This window comes from Dreissena polymorpha, chromosome 1, assembly GCF_020536995.1.
Source record: "Dreissena polymorpha isolate Duluth1 chromosome 1, UMN_Dpol_1.0, whole genome shotgun sequence".
NCBI lineage: Eukaryota > Metazoa > Mollusca > Bivalvia > Myida > Dreissenidae > Dreissena > Dreissena polymorpha.
Genome location: NC_068355.1, coordinates 21,690,997 through 21,718,718, shown reverse-complemented (window position 1 = coordinate 21,718,718; position 27,722 = coordinate 21,690,997). Strand labels below are relative to the sequence as shown.

Sequence of the window (27,722 nt, the reverse complement as noted above, 5' to 3'; positions counted from 1 at the left end):
TTTTATTGTTCCATTCCCTTGTTGCGAAATTACATCATTATTTTGTGCCAACCTTTACACAGTAAATATGACGTTACCGTTGGCATTTACCGGAACCCGAGCAGCGTAGGTTATGTTTGGGAGGCGGGTGGTTGACTTTTTAACTTCCATAATGACTGTTTCTTTTCATTTGTCTATGGCAAATCGACACATTAAATGATGCCTTTAAACAAAAATGAAATCAGATACAATAGCGAGTTAGACAATTTTGATATTTAAAAGTCTAACTAAAAGTCTTTGTGTTGTAATTATAAGGGTTTAATAGTAATTAAAAATTATTTACTATGGGTAAAAATGTGGCGTCTTTTAGTGGTTTGCCTTTAACATTCTATCTGCTCTATATTTCAAAACATTGGATCATCATGATAATTGGTGATAATATTTTTTATCATAATCTCTCGTCCAAGTTTTGTTAGCAGCCAGATCAACTTTAGCAGTTTCAACATATGTTTTTGTTTAATGAACACAATTGACCAAATTAAACTTGTCTGCCATTGCACTCACAATCACTGTAACACAGTTTTCTAAACAGGCGTATGTTGTTGGCAATCTCGTTGTTCATTTATTTGGATTATGAACTGAGTGAAAAAATGAGCCCTGTCTAAGCATAAATACCATAATAATTTATGCACTTGGCGTAATTTTCTTGACAATTTACATATCTTTCGGTGTACTGCTCACATTGCAAAACTGTGCAATGCTATGTAGAGTTTATGCCCTGTGTCTAACTTCATGTCAAATGGTGACTTGCCTACTTAAAATGACCTTGTTGAGATGAGTAGGATAATCTCGTGCTGATGCAACTGTTTCACGTTGTTTCTATTTTATTTTACAGGAAAAACTGTCAATTTACAAAGCACCCTTCCCTGAAAATCTGGCCAAGCTAATACACAATGTGAATGCATCAACGTGACCCTTCAGAGAAACAGGATTCCAGGCCGAATGTCAAACCGTCTGGGCTCCAGCAGCAGCCTCAGCCGTGGGGGTCAGGTTCATGATGCACCTATGCTCTCAATGTTCTATGAACATCATAATCTCACAGCAACAGTGGATAACATGACCTTTAAGTTGGGGATGGTAATGCATGATAATTTTATTAAAACCCACAAACCAAGTCTTAGAGAGGATGTATTTAAGTCAATTATCTGTTAGTTGGTTAGTCAGATGGGCGTTTTGTCTGCATATTATGTAAAACAATTTTATTAAACCACATCTACATTTCTCAAGGGAAATGATTCTTCAGTTGTGTAAACCCCATGAAGTCTGGGTTTGATTGGTAGATGGTCATCTTGTGACAAAGCCCTTACTTATCATTGGCCAAGTAACTTTTGCACAAGTTCAAATTAATATCTTTGTATCTCACCACACATGGGAATTCAGAGGCTGTGTAACTTATATTCTTTTCAAGGTTATTAACTGGCATTGTGCCCACAGTTGTGTGAATATTTTTGTTAATAAAAAAGAAAGCATAAAGCATTTGCATCACTTGTAATCAATAATGTTTGATGAAGGAACAATCATTTTGCAATATGACAAATATTCCAGAATATATTTGTCTTTTGACGGATTTTGGTCAGTGTCTAGCAGTATTCTATCAACCAAGCCACGTCCGCAAAGCAGCCCTTTGTCTTCCACGTTTGAGCTACCTTTTTGCCACGGTGTGTTGTCCACTCAACATGGATTGTTTTAATAAAACAAATGGAGTTGTAGAAGATATTTGCTGATTCCTGTTTATGATCATAATTGTATATGACACAATTCATCAACAACACTCACGCATATGAACGGTAGCTTATACAAGTATTCATGCACAAATTAAAGGATCATTTTCTTTAAAATGTTCATTCATTATCAAAAATTCGTTTCCAAACATATTTTTATGCCCCCCTTTGAAGAAGAGGGGGTATATTGCTTTGCTCATGTCTGTCGGTCGGTCCATCCACCAGGTGGTTGTCAGACGATAACTCAAGAACGCTTTGGCCTAGGATCATGAAACTTCATAGGTACATTGATCATGACTCGCAGATGACCCCTATTGATTTTGAGGTCACTAGGTCAAAGGTCAAGGTCACGGTGACCAGAAATAGTAAAATGGTTTCCGGATGATAACTCAAGAACGCTTATGCCTAGGATCATGAAACTTCATGGGTAGATTGATCATGATTCGCAGATGACCCCTATTGATTTTGAGGTCAATAGGTCAAAGGTCAAGGTCACGGTGACCCGAAATAGTAAAATGGTTTTCGGATGATAACTCAAGAACGCTTTCGCCTAGGATCATGAAACTTCATAGGTAGATTGATCATGACTTGCAGATTACCCCTATTGATTTTGAGGTCACAAGGTCAAAGGTCAAGGTCACGGTGACCCGAAATAGTAAAATGATTTCGGATGATAACTCAAGAATGCTTTTGCCTAGGATCATGACACTTCATAGGTACATTGATCGTGACCCGCAGATGACCCCTATTGATTTTCAGGTCACTAGGTCAAAGGTCAAGGTCACAGTGACAAAAATCGAATTCACACAATGGCTGCCACTACAATGGACAGCCCATATGGGGGGCATGCATGTTTTACAAACAGCCCTTGTAACATATTGATATATTGACTATGCTTTGATTTATTGTTTGATTTAATCACTTTTCCTCTCTTTTACTTACCAGGTTGAGGGTCTCCCAAAACCACCCAGTGCCTTGCGATGAAGACCTTGCCCTTGGACTCACCTAATGGTCAGGTTCAAGGTCACATGGGCTTAGATAGTCACAGCAGTAAAAAAGTGTATGGTTTTAAAGGTACTTGTTCACAGATTTCATGAGTAGTTTGATTGACCAGACTGACATAACTAAAGCACATTTAAAGTGGCTATATATACATAATATAAAAAAACATACAAACATATAACTACAAAGAATACCAATATTTGCAGTATGGTATTGCGAATTGCTTTTACTGCTTTTAATACAAAATAATATTAATAATCTCAGTTAAAAACCCAAAAGAAGGCAGTTTTTATAATTTTCTTTCTTAATTTTGTATATTAATTACTTTAGGTTATTCCATAAACTGTGTTGTTGTGGTTTTAATAATGTTTGAAAAATGATATTGAAAACTCGATGACCAAGTTATATTATATTGTTCCATCTGTATTTGTAAACAAAATGACTGCAGAGCAGGACATCACTACGTTAATGTATTAACATTTACCTTTAAATTTGTATTTTTTTACAATTTTGTATTTGTATACGGGTGGTGCGGTAGTCAAGTGGTAACACACTGGTCTACCAATCCAGAGGTCCCCGGTTCAATTCCTGGCCTAGGCACTGAAAAGTGCTTCAAGTGTTTCCCACCCATCAAGAGATGTACTGGTATGAAACCCAGGTAATTCTCGCGTGTATCGGTTCTATACACTGAGCACGTAAAAGAACCAAGGGATCTATTCGCTAGGGTATCGCACCCGGATTCCTTGTATCTCAATACTGTCTCTTCTGCTTGCTGTCTATTCAGCAAAAACCAAGGACCCCATTGGAAATAAGTGTTTGCACTTTCATGGGTTATCCTTGACTGCAAGGTCAAAAGAAATACACATACACATTTATCAAAATGACTAGAAAAGGGCATCAACAGAAACATGTTCATTTAAATATTGCTCAATCACTGACAGTAAACGGAAATTCTACAGAAAGAAAAATACTTTAAAATATTGCTCCATTGTTTTACTGTAAACGAATTGACTACAGAACAGGAATATATCTTTAAACATTTCTCTTAAAATATTTTATATAATTTTCAGTAAAGAAGACTTCACAACATGACATCCGAGACTGCAGGGACGAAATGACTCACGTCAGCAGAGGAAGCCAAGACACAATACGAGAATTTCCAGCGGCTTACCTGCTTGTATGGGTTTATTTTAAACCTAATTATTATATGATTTAGTTAGGTAATTATATATATTTAGATAGTTTAAATATAGATTTGATATTATTCACTGAAGTAAAAATATGGAAACAATTATTACAATATTTATGTTCAACATCAGCCAGCCAGTAAATTGTTTGTTTCTAAAAAAATGCCAATGTGTGTCGAATAGGACATTACGTTTGTCATAAATCAATTTAAAATATTAAATTAATCTACAACAGTGCACACAATCTGACACTTTTTTTCCACCATACTTTTTGTCAGTTTGTAAGGATGCAATTAAAAAGAGTGTGTATCCGACTTTGCATCTGACCCCTATTAGAAGTAGAGCCCTGCCTATAAAGAGACTAATCCAGTACCGACCTGTGCACATGTCAATTGCAATAATCAAGCTGTCATAATTGCACTTGTCTTTGGCTTATTCTCAGATGAGTCGCTATATCAATGTATTTAATGTTATTTTTTACCTTAAAAAATAACAGTGTGTAAATGTAAACCCTATAAATTCAAGTGATTTCAAAATAAAACACATGCAAATGATTTTTAAACTGTCCTCACGTTAGTTTCTGTTTTTGTACTGAACATAAAAAAGTGTTGCATTTGGTAAATCTTCATTTATGAATAACACTTTTTCTAGAACAAGTATATTTAAACCCTTTCTTGTTAACCCGCCTCGTGTATTTTATGCCCCACTTCAAAGAAAAGGGGGTATATTATTTTGCAGGATGTTTGCCAGTCTGTCGTTTGGTGTGTTGGTAGACCAGTTGATTTCCTATAACTAACTCATCAACAAATTCATCTATTGGCTTCATACTTCACATGTGCATTGGTCTTGGACAGTAGATGACCTCCATTGATATTGGGGTCACTACTTCAAAGGTAAAGGTCACTGTCACAATAATTATGAAAATCATGTCAGATCAATAACTTGTCAACAAATTGACCAACTTCATATATGCATTTGCCTTGGACAGTAGATGGCCTCTATTGAAAATGGGGTCGCTAGGTCAAAGGTCACAGTCACAATAGGTGTGAAAATCCTTTCTGATCAATAACTCGTCAACAAATTGACTATTGGCTTGATACTTCACATGTGCATTGGCCATGGACGGTAGATGTGCCCTATTGAAATTGGGGTCACTAGGTTAAAGGTCAAAGTCACTGTCACAATAATTGCGAGAATCGTTTCCAATTAATAACAAATTTACCAATTGACTTGAGACCTCACATGTACACCAGTCTTAGACAGTAGATGATGTCTATTGAAATTTGGGTCACTAGTTCAAAGGTCAAGGTCACTGTGACATTAAGTGTTAAATTGGTATCAATTTGATATGTCATCAAAGGATTGAGTGATGGGTGTCAAGGCTCTGTTTTAGGAGGCATCTGTCTGAGACCGCAGAGCTCTTGTTTTTATTTAAACATTCTTTAAATAAAGTTTGGTGATAAACCAAAATGAACTAATGTTCTCTCTCTATTGATTTTAGCTTCAATGCATTGAATGCATTCACAGTTTCAACACGCTTTACAACTCTAGAACATTGTGGGCACAAGGTGGGCTTTAGTTAAATCTTTTGACATTACCTTGTTGATATGATAGGTCGAGGCACTGACAAGCGTTTTGTCGGGTTGAAATCAGTTGGGTTTGTCCTTGAAAACACTAGTATTGCCTTGAATTTGTTTTGTTTGAGGCATGATTTACTTTTATTCCAGAAAACCTGTATAGCAGAGCAATGAGTATGTCCCAGGAGCATTTGCAGTCATCTTCTCCAGATTATGAGATCCCCATGCTCCACAACCCTCAGTCTATGAACATCATGCAGAGCGAATCTTGGGTTAGTTTTCCTTTTTCATGGCCTCACTTTCAGAGATTGGTGGGTGCATGTAGATTTAACCTTGTGTGTCAATACATCCTTCAATCCAGCTGTGGGTTTTTTTTGTCGTGTGTGATCTAAAAAAGTATTGCTCCTAATGTGATAAAACCAGACATATTTACAATCATGTGAACTTGCCTTCTTGTTTATTATACCCCCACAAATGAAGTTTAGGGGGTATTTGGGATGAGCTAGTCTGTCGGTCGGTCGGTCTGTCGGTCGGTCCGTATTAAGTGTCTGCTTTCTAATTCAAGTTGTTTTTATCCGATCTTCACCAAACTTGGTCAGATGATGTTTAGGTCAAGTTCGAATATGGGTCATGCCGGGTCAAAACTAGGTCACGGGGTCAATAAGTGTGTTTTGAAAATTGAGCATGGTGTCCACTCTCTTATTCAAGTAGTTTTCTTTTTTTTAAATTCCATTTTTAGCTCGACTATTATATACGAAATATATATAGTGGAGCTATCCTACTCGCCCCGGTGTCGGCGTTTCCGTTAGCGTGCAAATGTTAACGTTTTCGTACTACTATTATTTTCATTGTCCCTTGACATATTGCTTTCATATTTTGCATACTTGTTTACCAACATGACCCCAACCTATAAACAAGAGCAGACAACTGTATCAAGCATTTCGACAGAATTATTGCCCCTTATATACTTGGAATGCATTATTTATAAATCTATGTTAAAGTTTGCGTACTTCCCCAAATATTTCCTGTGTTCCTGGACATATCGCTTTCATATTTTGCATACTTGTTAACCAACATGACCCCAACCTATTAACAAAAGCAGACAACTGTATCAAGCATTTTGACAGATTTATGGCCCCTTTTATACTTAGATAATTGAACATTTTGCTTAAATTGCCATAACTTCTTTATTTATGATCAGATTTTGTTAATTCTTTGACAAAACAACACTTACCTGAATACCACAATTGATTCCACCCAAACAAAACTCCACACCCCAATCCAAAATCCCTGCCCCCCAACCTCCCCCCCCAATTTTTATTTTCCTTTTTTCACTTTTGAATGATCATCTTATAAATGACCACACCCCACATTATACCCCCCTCTCACCCCCCTACCCCCCCCCCCCAATTTTTTTTTGTTATTTTCTATTTTTTTTAAAGATTGTCTAATAAATGACCCCACCCCACATTATACTCCCCTCTCAACCCCCCTACCCCCCCCCACCCACGAAAAAAAACATTTTCCTTTTTTTATTTTTGAAAGATCATCTAATAAATTATTTAATATGAACAATTTCCCCATGATGGCTTACGTTATACTGTCAAGCACTTGAATAGTCGAGCGCGCTGTTCTCTGACAGCTCTTGTTTATTTCCTTCGTAAACATAATACACCTACCATATAACATAATACATAATATGTCAAGTATACACACAATTAGTATGTTTGTTTCATAATGTATTACTATATAATGGTACATGGCATTTTTGAAGACTATGATTGTTGTAGATAAAGCATGTGTATTTTGCCTAGTATATATTACTACAAATACATACATGGAGCAAAATGTTCCACAAAGTTTTTTTATATTACTTGTGATACATAGCATCTATGAAGACAATAGTTGGTGTGAAATGAATATGTTTGAAATAGTTTCAAACAATATTTAAAAGTTTGCAAAAATGGTGTACACAGGTCAATAAAGGTTATAATACAAATATACAAAAAAGAAAGAAAAAAGGGGTGTTTGTTGCTTTAAGTAAGGTAGGTGTTCTTATGTAAGTGAGTATGTGTAAAGATGTTTTTAGGGTAGGTGTATAAATTGGGCATAAAAAGTGCCCAGCGAGTATTAAATATATGTAGTTTGTTTTGTGTTGTTGGGATTAATTCCTCGAGTTAAATTCTAGTATGAAAAAATGGTATAAAATTTTCTACTAGTAGTGTTGTTTTCTCCTGTTTGCATTTAAAGATAAAATATTTAGCCAACAATATTATGAAGTTAATGACATGTGAATTGTTTGCATTAGCTAGGGTCAAATTACAAAATGATATAGTTGCATAATTTAGCTCCAAGTTTTCTAACCTTTCTAACTTGTCGTAAATAAAGTTTTTTATATCCATCCAAAACTTTTGAATAGGATGACAATCCCAGAATATGTGAATATTCGTTTCTGTGTGCATATTATAAAAATCACATAATGTTGATGGAACGAGATTGCATTTATGGAGGAAAGAACTGTTAGGTAAAATGTGCATGAGGTATTTATATTGGAAGTTTCTAAGTTTGGTGTCAATAGTTAATTTGATTGGTTGGTTGAAGATTGTTCTTTGGTTAATGTTTTATTCAGATTTTCTTTCCATTTAACAAATTGTTTGAATACTTCTGGTTTTTGTTTTAGTATAAGTGCTTTATATACCATTTTGCAAGCTTTTGTATTTTCTGTTATTTCGTAAATTTTAGTATTTCGTAAAAATCTGAAAAATGACCATTATTTGTAACGCGTGATATTGCATCTTTATAAAATAGCATTACCCACTGTAAGGTATACTCACTAAATCCAAAATGGCTAGGCATTTAAACATAAATCCATGATCCATACTGTCGAAGGCTTTATTAAAATCTGAAAAAATAGGATACTGTTTTCGTTACTTTCATCCAATAGTTCAATAATTTCATGCAAAAGTCTTACGTTTTCGCCATTATATCTTCCTTTGATAAATCCTGTTTGATTTACACTGGTTATATTATTATGCCCCCTTTCGAAGAAGAGGGGGTATATTGCTTTGCTCATGTCGGTCTGTTGGTCGGTTTGTCGTTCGGTCCGTCCACCAGGTGGTTGTCAGACGATAACTCAAGAACACTAGGGCCTAGGATCATGAAACTTCATAGGTACATTGATCATGACTCGCAGATGACCCCTATTGATTTTGAGGTCACTAGGTCAAAGGTCAAGGTCACAGTGACCAGAAATAGTAAAATGGTTTTTGAATGATAACTCAAGAACGCATACGCCTAGGATCATGAAACTTCGTGGGTAGATTGATAATGACTTGCAGATGACCCCTATTGATTTTGAGGTCACTAGGTCAAAGGTCAAGGTCACGGTGACCCGAAATAGTAAAATGGTTTCCGGATGATAACTCAAGAGCGGATACGCCTAGGATCATGAAACTAAATGGGTAGATTGATCATAACTCGCAGATGACCCCTATTGATTTTGAGGTCACTAGGTCAAAGGTCAAGGTCACGGTGACCCGAAATAGTAAAATGGTTTTCGGATGATAACTCAAGAACGCATATGCCTAGGATCATGAAACTTCATAGGTAGATTGATCATGACTAGCAGATTACCCCTATTGATTTTGAGGTCACAAGGTCAAAGGTCAAGGTCACGGTGACCCAAAATAGTAAAATGATTTTCGGATGATAACTCAAGAACGCTTTTGCCTAGGATCATGACACTTCATAGGTACATTGATCGTGACCCAGGGTTCGACACTAAGGCACGTCCGACAGACATTGTCTAGTAAGATCGGTGGTCAGGCTAGTAAAACTGTGGGCTAGCTTGTCCGACTGGTCGTACATAACAAATCTATACTGATTCATATAACTATACCTAACCGAAAACCTTTTTCTCTTAATGTGTAAAATAACTCTCGTATCTGTTATTTACATCAGAACAAAACTAGCGTATATAAATAAACGCGGAAAATTCACATGATTCATCGCTATTTTTAGACGCGAAGGAGAGCTTCCCGCAGAAATTGCTTGTTTCCATTGGTCAAGTTGTCATGAATATTAATGATTTTCTGAAGTGTCTTAGAACTTTAAATTATGTTTTTACGACTTCTATTGACAATCGGTATCATCAATGTAAACATTTTGGCGTAGCAGACGAGAGAATGTTATTTAAAGAATGGCTTTGTTCAAGATTGGATTTTCATCCGACAAATAAGTTAATAAAGAAGAATCCGACGGTAAAACTGACACAGATTATGCTGGAAAAAGGGCCTTGGAGCTGTGGTTGCATGGAGTACAGCGGTCAAGGAGGCCAGAATTTGATGACCTTGAATGAATGTCACCTGCTGTACAGACATCATTTATTTAACTGGTGATAAACAGTGAAAATATAACAAACAATTTATGTTGTTAAATAGTTTTATTTTATTTTTTACTCTTTGCATCAAAATGACTTTCTTGTGTTCACTAATTATTTACTGATAAATAATTGATTAAACAGTTACACGACACAATTGTGTTTATTTGTTATGTCATTTATGGTCTAGTAGACATCATATCCGGGCAAGTACATTTTAAGAGGAGCTGGTCCGATGGTCTGGCTGTTAAAAAAGTTAATGTCGAACCCTGTGACCCGCAGATGACCCCTATTGATTTTCAGGTCACTAGGTCAAAGGTCAAGGTCACAGTGACAAAAATCGTATTCACACAATGGCTGCCACTACAACGGACAGCCCATATGGGGGGGCGGCATGCATGTTTTACAAACAGCCCTTGTTTAAATGAGGTTTTATACGATTGGCAATGGATTTTGTAGCTATTTTGTAATCAACGTTAAGAAGCGAGATGGGCCTCCAGTTATCGATCAAAAGGGTGTCATTTCCGGTCTTAGGTAGTAAAGTAATTATGCTTTGTTTTTGCAATTCTGTTAGATTATTGGTGTCTAAAGAATAGTTAAGAGAATTAACGACATATTGCTTAATATAATTCCAAAATATTTGTAAAATTCTGCAGATATGCCATCTGATCCTGGACTTTTATTGTTTTTCATGTCTAGCAGTGCTTTAGCGCATTCATACTCTGATAGGTATTTTTGTTCATTTTGCGTTTGTTCTGGGTTTATTTTATTGCAGATATTGGTATAGAAACGTTCATGATTGTTTATATCTATATTGTTGTCTTTTTTATAAAGATTTTCATAAAATTTGGCAGTGTTTTAATATTTCGTTTTGATCTTGTATTACGGCATTATTATTAGTTTTTAGTTGTTCAAGTAGTTTTCATCAGAGCTTCACCAAACTTTGTCAGAAGTTGTAGCTATATGATGTTTAGTTCAAGTTCGAACATGGGCCTTGCCTGGTCGAAAACTGATCACGGGGTCACTTAGTGCGTTTTAAACATTGAGCATGGTGTGCGCTTTTTTTGTGAAGACAACATGCAAAATAACCTGTGTAAATGCGGCATGTGGGGGTATTCGTCACGTCCGTGACAAAGCTCTAGTATTGGTTCATTTATTTCATAGTAGTGAAGTTTTCAGTCAAAAGTAAAATGTGGTTGCATCGGTTGCCTTTTGCCTACCTCACACATGCATCTCAGTAAAACTCTTCTCCAACACGTTTTATTTGCTTTTGGCTAGTTGGCCCTTTCTTATTGTTATAAATGATAAGGTAATATTTTTCCAATGGAAGAAATGTATGTTTGTCGAATATCAACCCATATTTCCTGATTGATGATGAGATTTATAGTGAGTTGGAAATAAAGTGGTTATGATTAACTTTAAATGTAACTCAATGTATAAAAGTGCTATTCTTGTTCTTGTTTATCATCGGTAACACACATACAATGAACAACTGACATTAACTGTTATGAATCTTTCTTTTTTCAGACGTCCCTTGACGAAATCAAACCAGCAAATCAGAAGGACAGCCTGTTGCTACCGTTGTTATCATATTAACCCCATACCGAAGAAGCTCAGAGATATAAATGCTGTTTAAGATGTGCTAGTCTCTACATACCCCGTGTCTGGTGTGAACATGTACAATTGAAGGTCTCTACATACCCCATGTCTGGTGTGAACATTTACAATTGAAGACCTCTACATACGTCATGTCTGGTGTGAACATGTACAATTGAAGGTCTCCACATACTCCATGTCTGGTGTGAACATGTACAATTGAAGGTCAACATACCCCATGTCTGGTGTGAACATGTACAATTGAAGGTCTCCACATACTCCATGTCTGGTGTGAACATGTACAATTGAAGGTCTCTACATACCCCATGTCTGGTGTGAACATGTACAATTGAAGACCTCTACATACTCCATGTCTGGTGTGAACATGTACAATTGAAGGTCTCTACATACCCAATGTCTGGTGTGAACATGTACAATTGAAGGTCTCTACATACTCCATGTCTGGTGTGAACATGTACAATTGAAGGTCTCTACATACCCCATGTCTGGTGTGAACATGTCTCATCTTTGAAATTGGAAAATTAGTGACTTGATTCAGACAGAAATCGCATAATGACAAATCACAACAAAAAATGGAAAGCCAGAAAGTCTTGTGGCCAGCAATGTTTTTATGTGACCATCCAAGTTGTGTTCAAAGAAAAACAATAGTTAATGTTTTATTGGAACTATGATGCTGTCAGTCATTTTATGTTGAAGGCTTTAAATAACTATATTTAAATATAATAAGATAAAGATTACTTGATAAAAGCAATAATGTCAAATAGTATTTTAATAGTATATCCAATTACTGTGTCTGTATTAAGACATTTTATTTTGGAAATGTTAAGGAAAATATAATGTTACTATAAAATATATGTCTATGAATGTTGATTTTAACATTTGTCAAAGCTGTTTAGATGATGCTGGTAACTTTGACAAAATTTAAAGAAATGTATTATTTTCATGTAATGAGATGCTTCAGTTTTTTTGTGGCTTAACATGTAATATAGAGGTGGTAGTTACAAGGATTGTTAGGCCAGATGGAGAATGTTTATGCTATGGCTTTGATACTCTTAAGTGTGCCCATTGGTGTCAGGTTTTTATCAAGAATATTGTTTATTGTCTTACAATTTCTTGAAAATATTGATTAATTTCAGACAAAAACATTTAATCTTCCTTAAATTGTCTATTCTGTATTTACGACCAGTTATTTATTAATTTGCATGAATTAGATTTATGAATGACTTTTGTGTTGCTTAAAAAGCTTTATTTGTTTTGAAACTGAGTATTTAAAAACGAAAATATGAGGTGTAGGAATAATGGCCGAAGTTATAATAATTATTTTTTTGTTTTTGTAAAGTTTATTATGCTTTATATGTTTGTGTATAGGCATTTAGACGACCAGATTAATTTGACCAATAATTCGTGATCACTGTATATATCGGTTAGTACATTTTTCACTTGTATATAGAGCGATTGCGAAATGATCGTATTGTTAATGAAAATCATGAGTTTATTGTTGCCATTTTGATTTTCGCTGTTAACATTTATTTGTACAAACAATTTTCATCATGTACATCTTTTAGGTGCCAGATAATAAAAAAACATTGCTCATTTAAAACTTTCTTAATGATACAGAACAACACATTCTGAAGAGGCAAATATCCTTTAGGCAAAAGGAACATCTTGTTACTAGTATATGTAATGCCTTTCACTAAATAAAGTCAAGCAACTATTGAAAGATTGGTTTAACTTTATTTTGCATTATCTTAACAAAAATTAATATATTCAACTTGGAAATCAGACATTTGCAAATCAAGCGAGAGTGATGAATATTTGTACGCAAGATAGAGGGATGTTTTTGCTTGAAAAAAAGTGAGATAATGATTTTGTTCATCTCTCAACATAACAAGTGCATTAAATTTAGTTTTCCATACAATGCTTAAAGTTTTGCGACGATAAAGGAAATGTTCTGATCAAAATGTCTGTTAAAGACATGTGTATATTGTAGCAATTATATTTTACTTGTATTTATAGTATACATGATAATAATTGACTTATGGCTGATGATAGCGGCAGTTTACTAGTTGTGTAACAGTTTGTTTCACTCGATCATCAGACCATATTTCCTTAAACATGTGATTGTTTATAATGAACTGTAATTGAATGCATGAAACATTGTTGTTCTGTTGCTTAACAGCTGAAAATAGCTTGATGTTTGTTAATTGTGTGAAATGTTTCAAATAAATCATATTGATACATAGAAAATAAAATTACATTTTGCGTTAATTTGAATGCATATCAAACAATTGTTACCATACAAGCATATTTGTATTGAACTTAATTGATACTTTGAGATGCAGTTTGTACAATAATGTGTAAATATTTTCATCTTTTCCAAATGAACATTTTGCATTTGTAAATATAGGGTTTATATAAACTTTATAGAAACTTGTTAAATGCTTTATATAAATTGATTGTGTACCACATATTGATTAAAGACTCTCTTATTTATTGCACAGTTGTGTGTGCATATGTCTGACTTATGTCTTCATAGTCCTTAAAGTTAAATTACTGTAAATAGTATTTTATAATAATGTTAAAATATTTATCTAAACTATATACAGGTTATCTGTTAAATTAAGTTTCATACATAAGCATTGTCTAGCTAATTAAATTGGAGTGTTTATATTCTCGCCTACATGCAGTGTATGGTTTAGACAAAGCACATTACACAACTCAAGTTGTTTTATCCATCATTACTAACCAGTGTTTAGTCCGTAGAAGTTAAAGTATACTAAATATTTCGGTTGTGCAATGATATGCTCTCTAAATCAATCAACACCATTTATTGATTTTCTATGTGGGCACTTAAATTCCCATGACTTTATTTGTGAATATTTATTTGAATGTGCGGTAGGGAAAACATTGTTTGCTTGAAGGTTTAGAAACTTAATGTTGACATCTTGAAAGATGGCAGAAAACATTTAACTGCAGAGTAGCTGTGAAAAGATGTATTTTAAACAATGTAAGACAGAACTCCATGCAAGATATGTCATGCATTCGATATGCATGAACTATCTTTTTTAATTAATTTGGATCGGAATTATCTTTTAGAAATGATATGGTTATGAAGGTTTGTGTACAAGTTATTGCTTAAACATTGAATTTGTTATGGAAATAATTTAGTTTATGTGACTTAAAGAGATATACATGTTTATGTTAGTGATGTGTTTTTGCTGATCCAAGTCTGTTCCTGCACACTATTTAAAGTAGATAACTACAAGTTATCTCATTTAAATGGGAATAGTATTGTACTGTGGAAAAGTTCAAGTAAAAAATACTATGAACCGTTGTATTAGTACTACATTTGCTCCCCTATTGAAACTAGGGGACACATATTGATTTTGGCCTATCTGTCCATTAGTTCGCCGTCATACTTTGGTCGACATTGGTTTACAGTCAATATCTTATGAAATATTCCGTGAAGAGCTTTCAAATTTCACATTGTGATTGACGTTCGCGGAGGTTTAATATCGTTTGATTTTGGATTTTTCGGGTAGTGTCAATGTCACAGGGTTCTCTAATGTGAAAATGGTAACAATGGCTGGATTAAGACTTGAGCACACCATCGTCTTTGCATTCAGTATAAACTTGAAGTAACATAAAGGAAATCGCTTTAAGAAAAGACACCACTAAGACGTTTGCACACTTTTCATCATGGTGACAGAGACGTTATTGAGAGGTCGTCATACATAATAATTTTACTAAATCATGCTGGTAAATCCTAAAATTTGATAACTTTTGTGATGCAATTTGATGCTGTCGAAGTCATGTCGCCAGAATAGCTGCATGCTATTCGTCAAAGCAAATTCTGCAAATGCAGACTACTCTCTGTTGATAACACAGTATTGTTTTCAATATATCAAATAACACATGTTTTAGGGAAAGACATTTATGAAAACCTATCGGTAAATGCCATTTGTCTTGTATTGTGAGACAGAACTACCTAATAGTAGAGTGTCCATGATACATGTAGAAGGAAAATCGTTTAATTATCTAACCACACATGTGTGACGTATGCAAGTCAAAATAGTCTACGGACATTTTTTCCAGTTTGCTATAAACAACACAAGGTGAATTCACTTTTCTATCGGCAAGTATTGTGCTTAGATGTTCTATTTATAAGACGCAATGAGATTTGTAGACGGGTCATGCAAAAATTGATCTTATGCAATATGATCCCAATGTACATGTAGCTTCAGCCAGGCCTGCGCAATTGCACAGTCTTGTAAGAATATGAATAATGAATAAACTACTCTGGAGTTATTACCAAACCTTGCGTGCCTTTTTTAAAGCGGAAAGCGTAGCCATTGAGGGGAAAGTGCGCAGGCTTGGCTTGAGCTACTCTGGCCGCATATGCCATAAGACCGATTTTCGCATGACGCGGATTATATAGTTTTATTTGAATACGGGGAAAAAACTGCGTCTCAAAGCCTAACAACTTATTTGGCATATTAAATTAAGTATAAATAAGAAACATATTTTATCTATGCCAATTAGAATATATCTGGTGGTAACAAGGTAGAAATCGGTCTTTTTTGCGCTTTAAAACTTAAAAATAATCGCGTTTGTCGAAATGGACGTATACGTCTTGAAATCCTACTTACGGTTTTAAAAGAAGTACCGTTTAAAAGTAATATATTACTTACTAACTAGGCTATATATTTAATTTTATCTATGTCAATTAGAATATATCCGATGATTACAAGGTATAAATCCATATTTTGTCGCGTTTTAAAACTTAAAAATAATCGCGTTTGTCGAAATGGACGTATACGTCTAGAAGTCCTACTTTCGGTTTGTTTTAAAAGCGGAACCGTTTGAAAAATAATAAATTACTTGCTAAATAGGCTATATATTTAATTTTATCTATGCCAATTACAATATATTTTGTGTTTACAAGGTAGAAATCCGTCTTTTTTGCGTTTTAAAACTTAAAAATAATCGCGTTTGTCGAAATGGACGTATACGTCTAGAAATCGTACTTTCGGTTTTAAAAGCGGTACCGTTTGAAAAACTATTAATAACTTGCTAACTAGGCTTTAGATTTAATGACAATTTTGCACATTTTCAAATTGCATCTATATGTATTGATTAACAAGTATTTCATTTATGGTCAGAGGCAAAGTGTGTGGCTTTAATCAACAAACCATATGTTTTGATCACGAAGAAATACATAATAAACCATGTGAGGAAACATGATGTGTTCTCACGAAGTAAAATAATAAAACAGTACTTAAACTTTTGTTGTAACTTTAAAAACATAGAACATCTATTTTCTACCTTTATTTCTAAGTCAGGATTATTATTTTTAATTTCTGGTGTGGTTTTGTGGTGTTTTTTTGTTGTTTCTTTGTTTTTTTTAAGGGGGGGTGCAGTAGGAAACCCCACTTGTGCGGTATGGTGACAACCAACCAAACTCACATGCTGCCAAGAACTGGAATTGAACTGGATATGGACAATGTTTGATTCAATGCATTTTATTTAGTATAATTTTGATATTTCATTGACACGCGCAGCGATGGACAAGTCCTGAGTATAGGAATTATCACTCTATATGCAGATGCCTACTCGTGACAGAAATTATTGTAACCATCCGCTTTTCTTTTATTTTAGACAAGTGACGAATGTCCTACACGACGCATATAAGAGCCGCGTTCTGAGAAAACTGGGCTTAATGCATGTGCGTTAAGTGTCGTTCCAAATTAGCCTGTGCAGTCCGCACAGGCTAATAAGGGACGACACTTTCCGCCTTAATTGGATTTTTGCTAAGAAAAGACTTCATTTAAACGAAATATTACATAAAAGCGGAAAGTGTCGTCACTGATTAGCTGTGCGGACTGCACAGGCTAATCTGGGACGACACTTAACGCACATGTTTTATGCACGCTTTTCTCAGAACGCGACTCATATGGTTATGGTTCTTGTTAATTTTCTATTACTAGACATGTCTTAATTCCATACGCCGAAGAGAGTTGTGTAAATATGCATTAACAAACACGGCATTGTTTGACCAAACATATTGACTTACAACAAATATAAAAGCATCTGATACGAAACATTTTATTTTGACAATCTTTTTATATAAACGATTGAACGGTTTTACATTTTACAATATATTTTCATAACGATTTTCCACACAAGAAATGACAACGCACGACAAACCCATTAATTATGAGTTTCACCAAATTAAAGGTTCACACTTACGTCCTACATTTCTGTTGTAAATCTTGACGCTTCGGATGAGGAATATCTGCTCGAGATTCACCCATCATGAGACGTTGTGAGACGTTTCGAATTACGGCAAACTTATGCAATATATAAACGCAAAATCGGTCTTGAAGATGAATATCCAGTTTGGTACGATCAGGGACTTCTTCGATTACATTCCTAAGGTCGAGTCTAAATTACGAAAAAAAACGGACAGGAAAAAGCATTTCCAGTTTTAAGCGGTGCCTTTTTTCCTTACTCAGATTTTGAAAACGACACGTGGACGGGATATTTTACAACGCGGAATTGGCTGAAACGATTCACGCGCGAAATTGAGCTGCTAATCCGCGCAGCCGACGTGTTCAGCGTTTCAGCCTTTCACCAATGCAGGAAACCCAAAACAGTCTGCGCTGAATTCTCCAAATCCTACAAAGGTAACATGGGTAGGCTGCGAAACGCCAGGCGGGACGTTGGTATGTTTCAGCATCACGACGGGATCACCGGTACGTCACTTCCGTTTGTTGTCTCAGGCGACGAGGAGCGGCTTACCAACGCGTTCCGAAAGGCGCGGGAAGCGTTGGCCTTCGCGCTCAGTCTCTTGCTCACGAAGGAATCTGTACGCTCAACGACGGCACTGAAACACAGCTTCGACAAGGAGAGTCCAAGATCACTGCTCTTGTTGAACGAACTGAAATGTCAGGTTGAAAATTTGAAAATCGTAGTTGCGAATCCGGTTGAGCATGCGCGCGAGGACATTGTTAGTGTATGCATTGTTCGGGTCATGAAGTGGTAACGGATGAAGAAAGAAACATAAAGCAGTACCAAGCGTCCGAACCCATCCATCCCACACATAATGGACTGAGTATTGTGTCGTTTTCTGTGAAGCTGTTACCGTATGAGGTCCGGACATTTACAATCTCAAAGTCTGCAACAGGCCAGAACGCCACCATCGAGTCAAGCGTTTTGTTTTTTTACGAAAACAGCAAAAGCTCCATGAAATACATATTTATCGAAAACGATTTCATATAAGTACAGTTTGACGTTAGGTTGGGCAATCTAGAGAGCATTAACGATAAGAAGACTGGAACATATACGGTGGTTCTATAAATACATCCCGGGAAAGAGCGGCACCTACTTGTTCGAGCCCAAGGATCAAGCCCAGAGATCAAAGTTCTATACGATACAACGCCAAAGATCTAGGTCATCAGTGGAAAGGAATTCAGCTTGACCTACAAATCCGGATTTTCACAGAAATTCACCATGTACAACGTCAAGGCGACGTCGGTGTTCATCACGAACGAAATCGACTTGAACATCGAGCCGTCGCTGGTGAATACCGAAATCATAATGCGCCTTCAGACTTTTGCTGTGACGGTAATTTTCGTTTAAAAGAAGTATCTTCTTAGCGAAAATCCAGTTAATGCACTGTCTTATCTGGGACGAGACTTTACGGACATGAATTCAGAACCAGTTTTCCCAGAACGAGGCTTTCTTATTGACGTGTTCATTGCTTGCATTAGTAAAACTAGTATGTATTGTTATTTTGTTGATATTCCATTTTGAAATGATGTGATTGTAATTTGAAAAATACGCGCAATTATACATTGCATTCATAAAACTTTTTTATTTTGTATTTTTTTTAACTATATTGTATACATAATGTTATTGCCGGAAAATAAAAAAAAATTCAATAAATATTTTGTTTTCATCTTGCTGTTTGTGGTCCGCACTCCGAAGAAAAAACAGTTCAAAGCTGCTATTATTAATATAAATCACGCGCCTATTTGCTTCGTTCAGCAGTCAATGAAGAAAGAGGATTAATCGCATCAAAGTATCTGACAGGACGTCTAAAACACTGTGGCTAATGCATAATACAATTTAACAAATACATAATTCTATTAATGCTTGTGTTATCTTATATTGTGTTAAATAATCACCATAAAATGCATGAACATGTAAACATATTTTCAAATAAATATTTGACGTTACATGGACGAAAAATATTTGACAAGTACTGTAATATATAAACATATACATGTATATACATCAACATAGTTAAAATGTATTTTAACATAAATTAACAATTTGAGCAATCCATTGTAGAAACAATTAAACACACCATGAAAAATGTATACATGTATAACAATACATCATTATATAAGCAACGTGCTGAAAACAGGGCTTAATGCATGTACGTTAAGTGTCGTCCCATATTAGCCTGTGCAGTCTGCATAGACTAATCAGGGACGAAACTTTCAAAATAAACTGGATTTGCATTTAGAAGAAACTTCATTCAAACAAACAATTTCATAACAGCGCAAAGTCCCATCCCTGATTAGTCTGTGCATAACAGCGCAAAGTCCCATCCCTGATTGGTCTGTGCAGACCCTACAGAATAATCTGGACGACACTTTAAGCACATGCACCAAGCCCGATTTTCCTAGAGTGAGACTCATAACAAATGTCAAATAAGTTAAAAACATTCCGTTAAATAAATGCGCACTAATCAAGAAAAAGGTTGGCATAAACAGCATGTCAAATACGTAGTTTACAAGTTACCGGTACAGCGCTGTCTTACAACGTCTGCATATTGAATATTGCAGTACTCGTATCCTTATAGCCATGAAATAAAGTGCAAAAAATAATATTAACCATCGTAGGGAATATACACAGCGCGATATCTTTATTTTCGAAACAGTACGCGTCCAAAGTGCCAATATTGCAAATCTAATGATGACATTGTATAAAAACTTTGTTATTTTTGTAATTTCCACAAGCCCTTTTATATCAGGTACATACAGATCACATTAAAGCGACTATCGTCTAAACTGCAAAATTACGTCGTAACTTAAAATTTCCTACGAGATCTTTGATACAACAAAAGGTCTCAGCTCAAACAAAACTCGGCTTAACTGCGTCGGTGGAAACGATATGCCTGTGAATAAACCGCGTGACGTCACTAACGTTTCCATCTGACGCAGATTTTAATTTCCGCCTCGCTTTTAGGTGACATAACCACATTTTTGCTAGTAACGTCACCAAAACAACGGACGCTGCTGCTGCAGGAATCATTTTCACCGGAAGCAATATCGATGCGTCCGCTCATGTCTCCTTGTCTGAAATTGACAATACCGGTTAAGCCATTGTTGTATTATATCACTACATTGATATTCGCCTGATATAACGCTGCCTTATACATTTCTTTAATATCCGTCATGTTTGGAGGTAGTTCGTATTACTCGGAATCAACTATAAATTCATCATTTTTGGTAAAAAAAGAATTAGAATCAACTAAACAAATACTTGGATACCGAGATGTAATATATTTAAGACACAAAAAGCATCACGACAACTAAAAACACGCTTTAAAAATTAATAATCGCAAGTGCGTATGAAGTAATTATTAACACGTCAAACTTTAAACATCATATTTAATCAATCTGAAAATGTAGCGTCATAGCGATTATATGACAGTAACTATTAATTCTCTATAAGTTTAGTGACATCAGTTCACTCCAGTAAAATGAGTAGAATGCAATAACGTTTCGCCATAATTAATTGGCGCTAACAATTTAAAACAGAAGCAATGTTTCTCATTACGTGATAACATATTATTTAAATTATAAAGCGTGTTCATACAGAGACTCAGTAACAAGTAAGAACCAACTATTGGGAACAAAACATTTTCAAAAAACATAAATACTCGTGAGCGCATGTTTTCAGCCGACCACAGCATACGATTACCGTAAACAACGTTTTGATAATCTGACGACATAACAACTTTTTGCACTGGACTATGCGTAAGTAATATAACAAAATCACCAGTAGTACGTAATTGCGTTCTGCAGATCTCATCTGACCATTGAGGCACTGTGTAAAAGTATGCACATAAACTTACTATTCACAGCATCGAGCGATGCGAAGATGTTGTATCTGTATCTCAAAGTACTGTACAGAGTACAGGATGTATATAAAATTATAAGCGTACAATTTCATAGGAGAGTGACGAGACAACGTTTGTTTCAACCTAGAAGTACTGTATAATAGAGGATGCATATGAAATTACCATTCATGACGTAGTAATGTGATCATTTTTGTTTGACCCTAGAAGTAGTGTGTAGAGAAGTTGATACTAGTAAACTTACCATTAACGACGTAGTGTTGTTAACACTTTTGTCTGGCATTCGAAGTAGTATGTAGAGTAGAAAATGCACGTACACTTACCATTCACGATGTAGAGTGATGTGAACACTTTCGTCTGACACTAAAAATACTGGTCAGAGAAGATGATGCACATAAACTCAAGCTCTGCGTCCCGATCTTCGACGTTGGAGACGGTAAGATTTGACGTCAAGACGCCGTCATGACAACAAAAGATGTCAGTACAAACTAAAGTTCTTCGTAAATATTTTTCATACAATTTTGAGAACATTGTGAATTTGATCGTTTATACTGAATGCTATTAGAGGGATGGTCAATATGCCCGTAATCTTTCAATATGTTAAACAAGCAAATTGACAACGATATTGGCCGTTATAACTCATTTTGAATCAATTCCATTTTAATAAATTTTTAGTGACAGCGTTAAAGCCACTTAAAATCAAGTGTTCGTTGCCAAATAAAGTTTATTTACAATTTCAATTACAAGTTTTGTAACACTGCCTAACTTGAATCAGAGGTAGAGGACGGATGGCCGTCACAATCAATATACTGCCGAATCCTAAACGGCTAACCTATATCTTTCTGGCTGTGATTCCAGTTAGCGTTCCCCTACCAACTAGACCAGCAGTCCCGTCTATTTAATACCAATTTAGCCAGCCGTCCCGTCTATTTAATACCAATTTAGCCAGCCGTCCCGTCTACTCACTAACAATTTAGCCAGCCGTCCCGTCTATTTTATACAAATTTAGCCAGCCGTCCCGTCTACTTACTAACAATTTAGCCAGCCGTCCCGTCTACTTACTACCAATTTAGCCAGCCGTCCCGTCTTCTTAATACCAATTTAGCAAGCCGTCCCGTCTACTTAATACCAATTTAGCCAGCCGTCCTGTCCCTTAATACCAAGTATACCTGGCGTCTCGTCTACTTAATTTCATCTAGGCCAACGGTCCAGTCTAATAACTACCAAATAAGCCAGCCGTCCCGTCTACTTACTACCAACTAAGTCACCCGTCCCGTCTTATTACTACTACCTAAGCCAGCCGTAATATCTACTTACTACTACGTAAGCCAGTGGTTGCGTTTACTTACTTCCAAATACTAGTAAGCAAGCCGTCCTGTCTACTTTTGCCAACTAAGCAAACCGTCCGTTCTACTTGTTATCAACTAAGCAAGTGTAATAACTAAGGTATGCAAGCCCGTACCCAGGGGGTGGGCCCAGGGGCCCGGGCCCTCCCAGCTGGCTGTTGAGTTATGTTGTTTTTTTTTTTAAATAATGGGACTACTGCAAATTTTTCTCTCCTGAAACACAGTTCACTTTCACTCAATACAAAAGAGCAGACGTAGGATTGGCGCTAATTTACTCGCCGGTGGAGATAAGCCCTTAGGCAATGTTTTCTTATCTCGATCCTTGTACCCACATCCCCGATCAGTCAATTACCCCTTGGGATCTTGAATGCTTGATTAAACAGGTCTTTTGATTGACCAAGGAAAGAGAAGCAGCGAATGGAAACAACTGACACAGGAGTTCGTAGGTCTGGACATTGCTGACGTTAATAATTTGTGAAAAACAAATAATGTTGGCAGCAATAAGGCGATGATGTTGATAATCGTCTTTGTCTAAGTCCAAGGCCCATAACTTCTCAAAAATAAATGAACCGGAACGAAACTGACACTTCATCTGTAAGTCATGTAGCTAGACTCACACACCAAATATTGGGTCAATATCTTAAAGCTATTTGGAAAAAAAGCCGGAAAATGAAATGCCGGACGGATGGACAGACGGACGGACGGACAGTCCGACTGCTATATGCCATCCTAACGGGAGCATAAACATCAGCTCTACATTTGAAAGAGTTGCGTAAAAAAACTCCTGAAAACGGTTGTTATAGTTCGATTGGCCATTGTCGGCTCGGGTACTATTAAATGTACTACAAAACTCTGACACTAGGATAGGCGCCCCCCCCCCCCCCCCCGGAGAGGTGCCACTTCAAAGATTTTTCACTGGGCGGATATATGACCCCTCAATATTGTTTATTTGGCGGAGAACATCCCTCCTGCTAAAAATTAGGGGGCGAAGTAATGTCCTCTTGTCAGAATTGATGACCCGGATAAGTGCCCCCTAAATATTGTCTTCTCCTTAAAGTACACCCTGAGCAGATAGATCCTGCAGGATTTGTCTATTCAGGTGGTGCATTATAAACGAGGAAAATTGTGTGTGTGTGTGTGTGTTGTTTTTTTCCCGAGTATTCGTATACTAAATCACAGTGTGTGTACGTGTGTTCGTGTGTGTGGAGTTGTATATCCGACCATTCGTTATTATCCTTTTAAATGATACACATGTATGTGCTGTTTATTCTAACTGATCCATCGAGAAACTTGACCGAACGTACAAGTCATGCAGAAACTGCGTAATTGTTTGGTTCAGATGGACGCCCTGCAGTAATGCTATTATTATAATAGCTTAAGCGTTTATTCCATTTTGAAATGCTGTTGTAAAACTAAGACATATTTTAACAAACCCTTTGGATAAATACAAGTTAAACCCAATCACAATCGATTTTGTTAACAATTAATCCACCGATACTTTAATACCTAGGTCAAACAAATTACATTTCATAAGATCGGACCACTCTATTGAAGTCATACCATTAATACCAGTGTTATGACAACTCAACTATGTTAAATAATAGGATAAATACTTTTATTATAAGAACGGCAAAATGTGAAGAGATTTCTCGACGTATTGAAAAAGTTTTGATTGAGAATCTAAACATTTGCCGTCTGCGGCGTCTATTAAAACAGTTTGTAATCGGTATGGTCATGATTTTAATTAAATGAAACTAATTGAACATTGGAATACAACATGTGAAAATGCTCATTCAGTCCCGGTAAACTATTACTATCAATTCCTAACTTTGGGCTCAACTGAAAACGCATATATTTGATGCTTTTCTGCTACAACAACGCGCGAAAATAGCGTGAACATGTGCAATGTCAAGTAATCGTGTCATGTCCATACACTATTTTTTTTTTGCACAAAAATGGAATCAACAGATCGCGAACGGTAACTTACTAATGACTCATTAATTTTTTTTTATGTCACTTGTTATGTGATTAACCAATAAAGGTTTGTTTCTCAGAGCGCGATTCACATATTACTTCATCCCTCATCTGAAGCAAAATACAAAATAACAGAAGAAAAATACATAGATTAAGTATGATGAAAATAAGGTGATGACAAAAGTTAACAAAGAATATAATGATTAGTAGCATACTTCAATTGATAATGACATTGCTCATTCATCAAATATTGCGATAAGGATAGAAGTAAACACATGTAGTATCCATTTAACATTGATATTTATTACAATCCATCAAATCCTACGATAGAAATTATTGTACATAAATAGATTTATTTGTTTCTAAATTATTTCGTTAACAATTTGGACTGTTCATTTGTTCGTCCGTCGACTCGACTAGGACCACTCAAGTCATCTTTGGGTCTGGGACTGGCTTTGTCTGTGTGTGCGCAAATGGCTGCTGAGGCCGATCCTGGCACGGAATATTCTTGTACAAAGGGGAGGAGTGGGACGTCTCCAGTTGGGCTTGCAACACGGGCCTTTCGGGCTTGCCTCTTCTCTGCCGCAGTTGTTCTGTTCGCCTCATACGTCTTGGCGCCATTGCACATGGAAGTGCACCAGGTGGTGCGATAAATTGCGAATTGTTCTTACGGTAAGTGTCTGGGTTGATTGCAAACTGGAACAGACGAAAGTCCCAATGGGGGCACTTATCCGCCATTTAAATTATTGTGAGGGGGCAGATATCCGCCTACTAAATTCTGACATGAGGCACTTATCCGCCCCTCCAGATTTGCTTGGAGGGCACCTCTCTGCCCTCTTAAATTTAGGGGGCACCTCTCCGGGGAGCACCTCTCCGAGAGGGCGCCTCTCCGGATACCAAAAATCTGCTCAATATCTGAAAGCGTTGCTTAAAAAACCTTCGGAAAACGGTTATTATAGAGAAATTTCCAAACAAATGTCGGAGTTGTAGACGATAGTGATGGTTAATCTGTGTTGATGAAGGTGAAAGTGAAAATGTGTAGTAGATGATAAACATTTTATTACGAATTTATTATGAAAGTTTAGAGGAAATTTGAATTCAAAGAGAAAATAATATTATGGTTATATGTCAGTCATACGTTATTATACATTTCTTAATAAATTTGTTTGATTTTTAAAGTTTGCTTTCTTTCTTCATCAAACATCACACATTTCTGAAATACAAAGCTTTAAACATCGGTGTGAATTTCACACCAATCTGTAAAGCTCTAGACTTCAGAAAGTTGATGATTTACATGTTATATTCCATAAACTTATATCACGAAATAAGTTTTTTAAAGCATAAACATTCACCTTAAAAAGTGCCAAATTAAGAAAAACTTGAAATTCGGAAGGGGAGGCCCTTCCCGCACCCTCACCGCTTGGGCCCCCCCAGTCAAAATATTCTGCATACGGCCCTGGTATGTCCAATGATCTCCTCCCAACTAATCCAGCCGCCCCGTCTACTTACTAAGTTTTGTTCTGGACGAATTATGTAAATATTGCATTAAATAAAGAGCGTCACATGCTTTTGTTCGGAAGAAACACTCATCCAATGTTATCCAAAAATAGTTTTTAAATCTTAAAATTCGTTATGTACGCGAAATCAATTCGTGCTGTATATCATTTTGACACCAACATAGTGACATGAGATTGACCAGTGATGCTATCAAATAAAACGCTTTAATTATCTTAGACGTACGTACGAAAACATTATTGACAATGTATGTTTACAAAAAAACATCATGTTAACCATGTGATAAACACTTATATTATTACATAATAAAACCCAGCCATTTGCTGGTTAAATCAAGGGGATGTCTTACTCGGTAAAGCTATTAATAACGTACACTATGATATTTGATTATTTACAGGTTTTACCAGGTAGAAGCACCCACATAATTTTCGAAAATGAAACATTCATATTTCATAAGATTGTGCAATACAACCCGTGATTCAATGAAACCGCAATATTTAATGAATGCGACCAACAGCGTCGAAATATTCGTAATGCGACCCTAATTTAATAAAGGGGCTATACGCGTTTTAATGCATACAAAAATCCAACGACAATGTGCTCAGTCGAGTATAAATATGAAGTGAATGTGACTTAACTTATATTGCTCATTATGTTATTGACTAAGTCAAAATACGTCTCCATTTATATGATTTAAATTGTACCAGTCTTTACAAAAATAAGTTGCAAAAAGTGCTTTCTATTTGACCCATAATTTATGTTTCGACTGCTCGCTTTGTTAGATTCAAAATATCATAATACTCTCAACACTGAAGAGAATAAGGCCTTTACTATTAGGGAAAAAATAACGTGTCGATCTGTTTGCGTGATTATGCCGTCTGCTGCTAGAACTTTTGTCAACGAGCTATAATCGCTAGCCTTGGCTTTCGTGAACCATGTCACCATTCTAGCGTCATCTTGATCGCAACTGAAATATCCTGTGCGCGGGATAGTCACGTGATCACCCATTTTTGCTGACGTCACACCACAGGGCAATGGCGCTATTGGGAACGGACCACGCGCTAGCTGGTCACAGGCGACGACTTATAGATCGAACTCTGTCCCTGACTCGTCTGATTGATTTGACTTTCCGGAAGGGCGCGTGTATTTGTATCGTCCGGTATCGGAAAACTGCGCGTGCTTGATGGCAAGAGTGGCATTCCGTTCCAAAAAT

General features: G+C 36.1%; 1 protein-coding gene and 2 long non-coding RNA genes across 6 annotated transcripts in view; all 3 read left to right on the top strand.

Moving 5' to 3' along the window:
* Positions 1-1,110, top strand: part of LOC127843152 (uncharacterized) — a 303,491-nt gene extending 302,381 nt beyond the window's left edge. The window contains exon 12 of the mRNA XM_052373226.1: positions 875-1,110. The gene's annotated coding sequence lies outside the window, so the exon portion shown is untranslated. The remainder of the gene's footprint in view (positions 1-874) is intronic.
* A 1,635-nt stretch (positions 1,111-2,745) lies between these two features.
* LOC127874180 (uncharacterized) lies at positions 2,746-5,517 on the top strand. The gene is made up of 3 exons (XR_008046689.1): positions 2,746-2,834; positions 3,833-3,939; positions 5,451-5,517. It is a non-coding gene; the product is annotated as an uncharacterized LOC127874180 (long non-coding RNA).
* A 164-nt stretch (positions 5,518-5,681) lies between these two features.
* LOC127874131 (uncharacterized) lies at positions 5,682-14,823 on the top strand. Of its 4 annotated transcripts, XR_008046642.1 has the most exons (4): positions 5,682-5,837; positions 11,432-11,725; positions 11,768-11,899; positions 11,944-14,823. It is a non-coding gene; the product is annotated as an uncharacterized LOC127874131 (long non-coding RNA). The 4 variants fall into 4 exon arrangements; XR_008046644.1 differs by having other exon boundaries at positions 5,682-5,798; positions 11,812-14,823; XR_008046643.1 differs by having other exon boundaries at positions 11,812-14,823.
* The last annotated feature ends 12,899 nt before the right edge of the window (positions 14,824-27,722 follow it).